Source organism: Lactuca serriola, chromosome 5 (genome assembly GCF_051521515.1).
Source record: "Lactuca serriola cultivar US96UC23 chromosome 5, Lser_US96UC23_V15, whole genome shotgun sequence".
Lineage (NCBI taxonomy): Eukaryota > Viridiplantae > Streptophyta > Magnoliopsida > Asterales > Asteraceae > Lactuca > Lactuca serriola.
The window spans coordinates 303,453,442-303,465,108 of NC_136412.1; the positions used below are offsets into that span (position 1 = coordinate 303,453,442).

An 11,667-nucleotide genomic window follows, 5' to 3' on the forward strand; every position below is an offset into this window, starting at 1 on the left:
ATACAGTGTGCCAAGAGCCGCCTCCTGGTCTTTCATACATAATGCCTAGGGCTAACCACCAAGTCTTCATGCAACACATAAACCAAATGGGCCGGCATTGGTGCCATCGACCCATACAAACAGTGAGGAGACTCACCTCGAATGCAGAAGTTCCCCGGAAGAAATCCTTAGTTTCTACCTTGTCGACTTTTCGAGCTATCAATACCATAACCAGATAAAATCTTAGTTAATAGGCCAAAACCATCAAGTTTGGACCAAGGTCAAACTTGGTCAAAAGTCAACGGTCAACAGAAGTCAAAGTCAACAAATCAAACTTCAGGATGAGGACGCTCAACGTACTCAGATCGTATGCATGGTGTACTTACCAACTAGAATCGGAACCCTATACGAGTACGTGCAACGTACTCGAAGGTACGCCCGACGTACCCGACCAAATGTCACTTTCCATGTGTAGAAAAGGTCCAAAAGCTAAAACCTTAACTTACTAATCCATTAAGACGTCATGATACTCTCATGGAAGGTATAAAAGGATCAAGATTACATTTTTATGGATCCTAAAAGCTTCATAATGGATAAAGTTTCCAACTTTATCCATTAGAATGGTCCAAACCACCAAGATCTAGCCTTTAAGCATCAAATGGGACCAAAAGTGCATCGTTTTCAACTTAATCCATTAAGTCCAAGTCTCCAACTTTTAGATCTAAATCACAATGATGTTTAGATGGATAAAGTTTCCAACTTTATCCATAACAAGGTCACAAACTTTCAAGATCTAAACTTTATGCACTAAAATGACTAAAAGCTCATAACATCCAAAACTAGCTAGATCTAACAAATCCATCATCAAGATTCAAACTTTATACCTCTAGAAGATAGATCAATGTGAACAAAGTCCAGATCTACAAGCTCCAATGCAACCAACACTTCTACAAGAAGTTCCTTCTTCTCCAAGGTGATCCATGCATACTCCAAAGCACTCAAAATCACCTTCTTTTAGCTCACAAGGCTCATCTAAGGTTAGGGTTTCATGAAAGAGGTGTTAGAGGGGTAGAGACTGAGAATGGAATGGGTTTGGGGGAGTTAAGGGGCTTAAATAGGGCTTAAACCACGAAAATAGGGTTTGTGCACTAATTGCATACGCCCAGCGTACTCCTGGTACGCCCAACGTACTCAGGATTCCATTAGCACGCCTAACGTACACCTTTTTGTACACCCAACGTACTCAGCTTGGCCCAAAACAACCCAAACTTCAGACGGTCATAACTTCTTCGTTCTAACTCCGTTTTCGACATTCTAACTCCAAAGTGCAAACCAAACTATTGTGTTACATATCTACATTACCCACATCCAAATGAGCCTAAATCTTACCTTTTCAAAGGCCCTAATCCTTATGATGATCGCTCTTCGGGCCACAACCTTGAATTAGGAATTGATTCGGAACAGGGCGTTACAAGATTTATAAGATTTAGCATCTCAAATGATTTTAACTCCTCAAGACTAACCCAAAGAGACCAAAAAGGACCATAACAAGCTAAAGAAATAGATCTAAACAAAGGACATGCAAGGTATGAACTTTATACCTTCAAAATATTCCTAAGATGATGTAGATGCAGGATCTTGAAGCTCAACCATGTCAAAGGCTTGCACATCAAGTTCTCCTTCTTGCAAACACACCAAAAAGGGCCACAAAGTCACTTTCAAGCTCAAAGATCAAACTCCAAATTAATCTAGGGTTTTAGGAACGTTTAGAGGTGTAGAGGCTGATAATGGTGAGGGTCCAAAGGTTATAAATGTGCTCAAATAGTGGCCATGCCCAAAAAATTACGATTTTACTTTAGGCTACGTACACCCCGCGTACATCTTTGTACGCCCCGCATACGTGGTTCAAGTCCATGATTACTCCACCCATGTACGCTAAGCGTACATATATGTACGCCCAGCGTACGAAGGTACCTCTTTTGCAATAAAAACCAAGACCCAAGGACTAAAAGGTTACATACCTGAAACCGAGTGTTACAATTTGAATAAAAGATAACTGGTGTTTTGTTTGAAATAAAAATAAAATTTTTACTTTGTGATTTTCGGGACGTTACAACATCATTTGGTTGAGAACTGACACAATGTGTTATTTGAAGATACATATGAAGATCCAGATTTGTTCATTAAGTATTCGGGTGACGATTCAAAAGAAAATTAGGCATAATGTAATATTTTAATTATTGTTATATTTTAGTTATGTATTCCTATTTTATGATGTAATTTTTATTTTCAAGTAATGATTTTTTTTTTCATTTTTATAATATTTGTGTTTATAAACTATTTTTTATTAATTTTATTTATTTATTAAGTTATAGTGTTTTTGTTTTAACCAAAAAAAATATACTTGTTTAATGTTTGTGTTTGAAGCAAGAGTATTAAGAATAAAATTCCGATATCGCTTTTTATTAAGACGATGATTTTGCTTTTATCTTCTTCATAACCATGTCCGTCTTCTCCGTCTTCAACTTCAACAAATTCTAATTTATAAGCAATTTAATCAAATAATAAAAACCAAATCTAAAATAAAAATAAAACAAAATCAAACCTCGATTACTAAAATCACATAAAAATAATAAACATGACATAATGATCAATTTAATTCCATTCATACAGGTTGGACCAGACAGATATAGGGGTGGTAACGAATGAGAAGCAGACGTGGGGTAATATAAAACAAAGGTGAACGTAAGGTGCTGAATTGTTGGGCGGATGTGAAGGAATATTAAAATATCTACAAAATCCTATACTTGATAACAAACTTCCATTTATGGCCATTAATATGCTTAAAATTAGATAAATCTTTCGTCTTCAAGAACCTAAAGTAAAATTGTTTGTTTTTTATGCTCAACTTTCTGGTGCTGAAAACGATTTTTTATGAGTTAAAAGTATCCATGATACTATTAAAAAGACTTACTAAGTTTTTTTTTCGTTAAATTGGTGTCAGCCTAATAATTTAAAGACATATTTTTACTCTAATAACAATTTTCACCATTATATATAGGTAATACGAATTTCAATTTTCTATATTAGAAGATCATTAGATGAACGCATGTTTATTTTTTTATTTTTTTGAATGGTAATTCTAATCTACTACTAACGTACTTCTTAATTCCATATATGTCCACGACGGGACTTGAACCTTCAACTTTAAAGAGGAAGACAACATCATACTGGGCTAGAGAACTTAAAGATTTCTGAGAACTTGAAAACTCTAATGCGTTTATCATTTTTCATGGCTTTGTAGTTGTTTGTTCCAGGTAGCTTATTCATTTAGTTTGTTGTTTCACCTATTCATTGTTTGTTTTCAGGTAGCTTATTCATTTAGTTTGTTGATATATATATATATATATATATATATATATATATATATATATATATATATATATATATATATCCGTTTCAACAGATTATCATTTCACCTTTGAAGTACTTATTGACAATATTATTTCTAGGTCAACCTCAAGTTGGTAAATGTTTATTTGGGTCTAGATTGCATATAAATGATGATAGGTCTCACATTTAAGAGTTCAAGGAAAGGTATGTATTCCTTATAATGATTAATCCTTTAATTTTTTCTGTTTTTATATGCTTACTAAATCATTACTGTTATTTTTTAACCTCATTGTTTTGTGCATATGTAATCTTAATGCTTTGGATATGAATGTTGAGTCATCTAGCCATACATCACAACTCAACCCAGATACCATTGTGGCTAATCCAGAGGATTACTACCTCTGTTTTCAAATAAAAAACATTGATGAGATTCCCAATTTGAACAAGGTTTAGTTAACATTTTTATATTTTTTTATGTATTCTATTATTGTTTTGATTTTGTATATCCTATTCATATAAAATATGATTTTAATATGATTCTTTTCAAATAATGTATGAAACATGAAGTTGGTTTAACCATCATTGCTACTATCATTAGTTTTGATATGGATGAAGGCTGGTATTCATTTTATTGTCATGATTCTTCCAAAAAAAGTTACTAAAAATGATGATGATATTGTTATTGGACCTTTTAACTGTGATAGTTGTGAAGTAGTTTCGGATGTATATGGGAAGTAAGTACATTCTTTAATTCTTGGACTATGTATGCATTTAACTTTTTTTTTCATATATTTCATTGTGTGTGTCAAGATAAATATAAGTATTATGTTATACTTTGTAGGATCAGGGTAGTAGTTCGTGTGTAAGATGAAAGTGGGTCTTCTTCGTTCGTATTGTTTGAACGTCATGTAAAAGATCTGATTCATCGCGGAAAACAATGGTTGAGGGAAAAAATATCTAAGGTTTGATAATATATCTCCATTATTTAAATAATTGACATATATGATATTCCTTCTTTAACTTTTCCAGTGTTTCCTTGTAATCTAAATTAGGATCAAGGACATCAAAATATCCATAATGAGTTCAAAATCCTTCTAAATAAGAAGTTTTTCTTCAAAGTTCAGATCTCCATGTTCAATCTTCATAACAAATACCGTGCTTACACTATGCATAAGTTGACTGATGATGAAAATGTGTTCTTGCTAAGGTTTTCAAACAGTCACCAGATCATGAACAACATATTCTCAATGTTGATGATACTCCTATTAACAAGCCAAATAAAGTGGGAAAATGTCTCATATAAATATAATTTTTTTAAGTATCAACGAAAACTCTAATTACAGCAACATACTTTTAACTTTTACAAAATTTCCCAAAGTCAAACCCTATGACCCTCTTTTCAATATATATTTCTTTCATTAATTTATAAAGAAAACATTGTTTTATAGCTTATATCAATGTACTCTCAAAGTACATTATTGTATATATAAAACTTCAATTTTGGTGTTCTAAATCATAATATAGACTGAACGTAAATTACCATTTTACCCCTTTTATTTTTTTCAAAAATATATATTTTTTCTAATAACAACAATCACTTTCTGTTTCGCACGTGATAAGGGTAAAATGATCATATCACTTTATGTTCCATGAAATGTCTTTTCTTTACTAAATTACCATAATGTGTTGTTATTAACAGTTTTATAAATGATATCAATATACATTTTTCTTTACTTTTAATATGTTAATGAGGATAATTTCTATTAATTTTTAAAAAACAACAGGTTACTATATAGCAATGTACTTTTTGAGTACATTGTTGTAAATTATGTTACTTAAGAAAAAAGGTTTAGAACTTCACAAAGAAATAAGCAATGTAGTATATAGCAATGTACTTTGATGGTACTCCTATTAGCAATCAATGTACTTTGATGGTACTCCTAGTAACAAGCAATGTACTTTGAGAGTACATTTCAATTTAATTCCTTTTTTCATGTATTTGTGCAAATATGTTATGTCTTTTATATTTTATTTTGATCTAAATTTTATTCTTTTTATGTGTTCTGTACAGGAAAATACTGTTTCGGTCCATGATGACAATCTTGAGGTTGTTGATCTTGAAGCTTTAATACCATCATCCAGTACGGGCAAGCGCCCTATTAAGATTACTGCCACCACTAACTCTTTGGATTGGTCTTCTTTGAAAGATGGTGTTGTTACCTTGATCAAATTGTTGACATCATCTTCCTCATATAGAATTCAAACACAATTACATTTAATTATAGAATCTTTAATAAATATAGAATCTTTAAATTCAACAATTATGTTATAAGTTGAAGCATGTCATTCTATTTATCTACAAGATATCAGTTTCTCTAATTAATATTGTTCCTAATTTAACTCCATTATTTATAGTTTTTGGCTTCAAAATTCAAACCCGTTTAACTTCTTTTTTTTTTTTTTTTTTTTGAAAAAAATCAGTAAATAAGCATATCAATAACTCGGTTATTAACATATAAAATCTAATCTAATCCCATTAAATCAACAAAATATTTGAAAGTGAAAATTAAAGTCAATATATATATATATATATATATATATATATATATATATATATATATATATATATATTAAAGAAGAGCACTTCTTAGGAATAGTGCCTAACCAAGTTACTAACTAGACTACTGTTCATCGGGTTCGCTCCTCTTTGACCATGGTAAGGAATATCGGTTTCCGTTTCTTTGTTCTTATCCAACCTTTTCTTCTCCCATCAAAATCGTCTAGAAGCCCTAAAACCACCCCCACCCCACCGATCGATTTTGCTCCTTCTACTACACCTTCAATGGCTGCCATGGATTTGGTGGCACATGTGTGTTTTCCTGCTTCCATTCTGACCTCCACCGCCTCCTCTCACTTCAGCTGTGGTGCTTTGGAGTTCCAGTGGGTGATTAAGTATACGCTTCTCGCTTCTTCTTCTACCTACTACTCCCCAATGGCTCCGGCGACGACACACCCTTTCTCCATCAGGTAAGTTTTAGTTTTTGCTATGAATTTGCACACAAAATTCTCTTTTCTGACCTATGTCGATCATGGAAAAAAAACACACAGTGGAACCACCGAACCAACAAAAAAAGTATCACCAAACCATTTAATTGCTCTCAATTTTAGGGCTTCTGCTTCTTCTACAAATCGACACCCAAAACAATCCCGATAACACTTCGAATTTCTCCATATGATTTCATTTTCGGGTTTTTTTTGAATCCCAGTTATGTTTCTTTCTTGATTCTGTAAACCATATAGGTGTGTAAAGTTATGGGCAACACGATGATTGCTTGATTCCAAAAATTAGGATTTCTGGCTCAAGACTTCCGAATGTGGGCTTCTCATCTTCTACAAATTCTCTTTTCTGACCTATGTCGATCATGGAGAAAAAAACACACGGTGGAACCACCGAACCAACAAAAAAAGTATCACCAAACCATTTAATTGCTCTCAATTTTAGGGCTTCTGCTTCTTCTACAAATCGACACCCAAAACAATCCCGATAACACTTCGAATTTCTCAATATGATTTCATTTTCGGGTTTTTTTTGAATCCCAGTTATGTTTCTTTCTTGATTCTGTAAACCATATAGGTGTGTAAAGTTATGGGCAACACGATGATTGCTTGATTCCAAAAATTAGGATTTCTGGCTCAAGACTTCCGAATGTGGGCTTCTCATCTTCATCCATGGATTTTTGGTTCTCTAACTTGATTAGGTTTACTGCAGTCGTTGATGATGCCAGAGGTAATTAATCAATTTTTTGCACTTTTTTATTCAAGTCTTTTACAAATCTTGTATCTTTTTATAGTTGCTCTATATATTCAATTCAGGGTCTTTATTTTTGTATTCCATTTCGTTACCAGCTAGAAAATCCAGCAAGATTTCGAGATAATAAAGAGATGTTTACTGTTATGGATGAAGTTTTGGCTGCTGCCCACCAGCTATTCGATGAAATTCCTAGGTCTCTTTTTCTATGTTGTTATCATCGCTTTACCTGTATTTTATATTATTTTATTGGATAGATTAATTAGTGTTCTAAATATTTTTTTTCTCAACAATTTTTTTCCTTCAAGTTATAGTTAATGTCGTTTTGGTTATGTTAGTAGTGATTGAAATCATGATAGCTTATGGAAAATGTTTGCAGTTGAAGTCACGAAATTCAGAAGCTCTGTATTAACCTCCTTCAAAAGGTATTAATTTTTGTAACAATACATTTTATATGATTTTGGGGTTTTACCATATCATTTTATCAATTCATTTATTATCTGTCTATTTTTGTGCAAATTCAAGAAAATGGCAGGCTTACACCTACGTCCACTCTATTACTTGGTTATGAGTTCTAAGAGTTCAGTAGTTAATTCATGTTTTGTTAAATAACTACTTTGAAAAAGACATTTCTACCTCTCTTTAAGATTTCCTTTTACTTATGATATTATGTTTATAATGTGCTCAGATTTATTTTCATTGTGTAGGTTGCAATGTGGAACCGGGCCGTATCTACTATCATGTTTCAGTTATTGGTTCCTTACAATATGAGAATTCGGACCATGTTCTATCACCTACTTGGTCTACAAGAGTCTTTTCACCTTCTGGTGTTCCTGACATTCAGTGGAGACCTGGAAGTTCCTTCGAAACTCAGCATGAATACACTTGTACATTATATTGTATCTACATTAACTAAAATACTATTAATGTATTTACTTTTTTTAATTTTAATTTTAACAGGGACGACTCCGTTGTAGAACTGAAATAGCACCGGATCAAAGGGAGAAATTTTTGCAGAAATTCCAATAAGTACAACAACAACGAAGCGGCACCCTTCCAGGAATGCCGCCTATTTCTTGAGGAACTTATAAGCAATTTTCAACACAACAAAACTCTCTTCTACAGCAGGTTTCTCCTTCATATTTCATATTTTGTAATTCTTCAAATTATTTTTATTTTAAATAAATGATGTTATTGTTATGTTAATATGTTCACAGTTTAATTCCCAAAGCTCAAGTGGATGGGGTGGGGCACCGCCAGCAAGTCCCAACACTGCCACGTCAGCACAACAACAAAATCTAATCCATTTACAGTCAAGTCAACAGATGTCAACCGGTTCTAAAGATAGCGGTAAACTCTTTGACTTTTTTTAACATTATTGTCAAAGATAAATGAAATTTAAAAACAAATTACGATTTGAAGCAGCAAATAACAATTCAAAAGTTGATGACATTGAACAACAGCAACAACAAATACACCAACAAAGCGTTACATCTCATGACTCAATACCTGATCCTGCACAATCTCCTGTCCTTAACAAGAACACTTCCAATGAAGAAGATTCAAACGTCTCATACATTAGACATGCAGCAAGTATAATTTATTTTTAATTCATTTTTCTTCTAGGGTTTATATTTTATAATATAATTTTTTTTAGGGATCTGGGACTATGACAGAAGCAGCACAAAGCACACGCGATGTTGACCTGTCACCTGGTCAGCCATCACAATCAAACCAGTCGGTTAGCCTGGGTGTGATTGGTAGAAGAATCCTGACTTGGGTGCAATTGGAGACAACGTTAGTGGGTTAGCCGTGTCCCTAGGTGGGACCCACGACCAACAATACAACCTCCAAATGCTTGAGTCCGCCTTCTACAAACTCCCCCAACCCCGAGACTCAGAACGTCCCAAAAGCTACATTGTAGTGAATATTATTACATCATACTTTCATTTTTTATTTTTTATTTAACTCTTTTACAGAGGCACCCTGCGGTGACCCCGTAAAGCTATCCGCAAGTGCAAGCTCCAATTGTGAACAACTTGGCCTTTTGGGAACGTCTTGGATCCGACAACATTGGGACCGATACTCTATTTTTTTCATTTATTATCAATAGGTATTTTTATTTTTATATCATTTGTAATTTTTATTTTAAATTTTTTGAAATTTGTGTGATTTCATGCACAATGCTTATCAACACTATATGGCTGCAAAAGAATTAAAGAAACAATCATGGAGGTACCATAAAGAATACAACACGTGGTTTCAAAGACATGAAGAGCCAAAATTTGCTAAACCGGAACCGGGTCAGAACTGTCAGAGGCAAAAATCCATGCAAATCTTTTTCGAAAACATTCTTTGTGGAATGTATACCCTGTGCAGGTGACTGATTATGCTATGCTAAATTAAGTATTTTCTGTTCTTACTTGTAATAAATAATATTCTATGAGGCTTTTTTTTTCATGTGTGCTTCTTTTAAGGATAAGTGAAGAATTACATGCATGTTCTTCAAAACTGCATTGCTTTTTAGTTTTGGTGTTCATGCTCTCAACTGGGTAATGATTATTAGATAATAAATAGTTTTTGATTATTTTTACACGGAACATCAATGGCTTCCTCCATACTTTCACATTCTCTGTTCCCGTTCGTGCACAAGTTTATTTATTTATTTGTTTTTGGCAGATGATCTGCTGATGGGGAGATCCTCGGTTGATTCAACAAGTGGTTTTCAGGATGATCCACAAGAAAGGTGGCATATTGAGTTCCAACCATGGCCCCACTAAGCCCCTATTGAGTTCCAACCATGTAACTTGGACAGTTAACGAAAAAAAATAGATTTCAAAATAATCACAATTTAAGGGATATTTTAGGCAATTTTTCATAATAATAGGCTGCTATGGTAAGATAGAAAGTTGCGGCTTAAATTGTGATTATTTTGAAATCTATTTTTTTTAGTATTTTGGTTAGAAAAATTGATTTATGTGTTCTTCATTACAGGGTATTTAGGAATTCTGTGTTTATCAATAGTTGATCAAATGACATTTACAAAGAACAAACAACAAAAAAAAAATGTCGCATCCGACCCCCGCAACGCGGGGGTCCCCACCTAGTTATTCATAGTTTATCTCCCAATATATCCCACATAAAATGAATCAATTTAAAATATTGCTTTGAGTTTTCAAACTCATTAAATAAGCAAGTCAATTAATTTGAAATTTTGAATCAATATAACTGATATCTTTCTTTTTCAAATGAATACGTGAAAATCTCCAATATAATATATTAGGATCCCGATTTTTTTTGGAAGATAATGACTTCCTTATTAGAAAACACCCTATATATATGATTACATTGAAGCTGTTATTCTTATGATTTTGGATTAAGTCCTACGATTTACAGTGTTCTTCGTCAGTGGTCTTCTTCTCTAATTCTTTTTTCAAGTTTTTTCTTTACTATGTTCTCCTTTTTCTTCTCTAATTTCTGGCAATTACCTTGTTCTTATTACATGTTATTATTGTATTCTTATTGAGAGGTCATGAAAAAAATTAATCAATCTACTTTATGCATATTAGTTTCATTCATTTAGTCATAAACAAAATTTTATCCTTTATATCGATTTTATAATGTGTTGACATGTGTTTGTTTGTGAGTCTATGTATAATCAATATTATATCCTCTGTTTGCAACATTCCTAAAACCTGTGTAATCGATGTTCTAAATATGTGAGGGTTATCAAATGTAATCATGAGTCAAATACAATGGTATATATCAATAAATGGATCTGGTATATTTCTATACACTACATAAAAAATATTCCTCTATATTGAATAATATTTGCATAATGAATGAGGGTAGAACAACATCTATATTACCTAAAATACCCCCACCCCTGCCACTGTTGCCCCTCCTACTGCAACAATTTTTTTCTTTAATATTTTACTCATTTAAAATAGTGAATATGATAGTATACAGGGGCGATATGGTCATTTTGGATGTTAAAGTATGCTATATATCTGAAGATATAAAAATTTATTAATATTTCTATATATTGTTGTCCATTTAAAAAAAAACTCATAAATTAGAACAATGTACTTTGAAAGTACATTGTTGTTTTAAACTGTTTTTCTAAACATATAAAAAAAGTTAAAACTACATAGTCAGGTTTTTAGGTATATAAGTCAAAACTACGAATCTATGAATTTTTTTGATAACTTATATGTAAATACCAACTTTTTATTAGATAGAAAATTGCTTTAAAAAATAATTTATATTGCTATAAATTGCTTTCCATTATTTTTTTTTTACAAATTATAACAATATACTTTGAAAGTACGTTGTTGTTTTAAACTGCTTTTGTAAACATATATTTTAATAAAATACTGAGATTTGAAGGGTATCATACTAAATGAGTACTGGTATATAATTCTTGATATTTTTTTTGATGAGCATCAACAAAAACTATTTATACTTACTTTATTGTCAGGTTTGCA

At 32.3% G+C, this 11,667-nt stretch overlaps 1 long non-coding RNA gene across 3 annotated transcripts; it reads left to right on the plus strand.

Annotated features, from left to right (window-relative positions):
• The first annotated feature begins 6,168 nt into the window (after window positions 1–6,168).
• LOC145051757 (uncharacterized) lies at window positions 6,169–10,169 on the plus strand. 3 transcript variants are annotated; one of them, XR_013683815.1, is made up of 9 exons: window positions 6,169–6,399; window positions 6,673–7,159; window positions 7,279–7,605; window positions 7,888–8,308; window positions 8,398–8,530; window positions 8,606–8,773; window positions 8,838–9,293; window positions 9,394–9,559; window positions 9,860–10,169. It is a non-coding gene; the product is annotated as an uncharacterized LOC145051757 (long non-coding RNA). The 3 variants fall into 3 exon arrangements; XR_013683814.1 differs by having other exon boundaries at window positions 8,838–9,559; XR_013683816.1 differs by having other exon boundaries at window positions 8,644–8,773; window positions 8,838–9,559.
• Window positions 10,170–11,667: the final 1,498 nt, after the last annotated feature.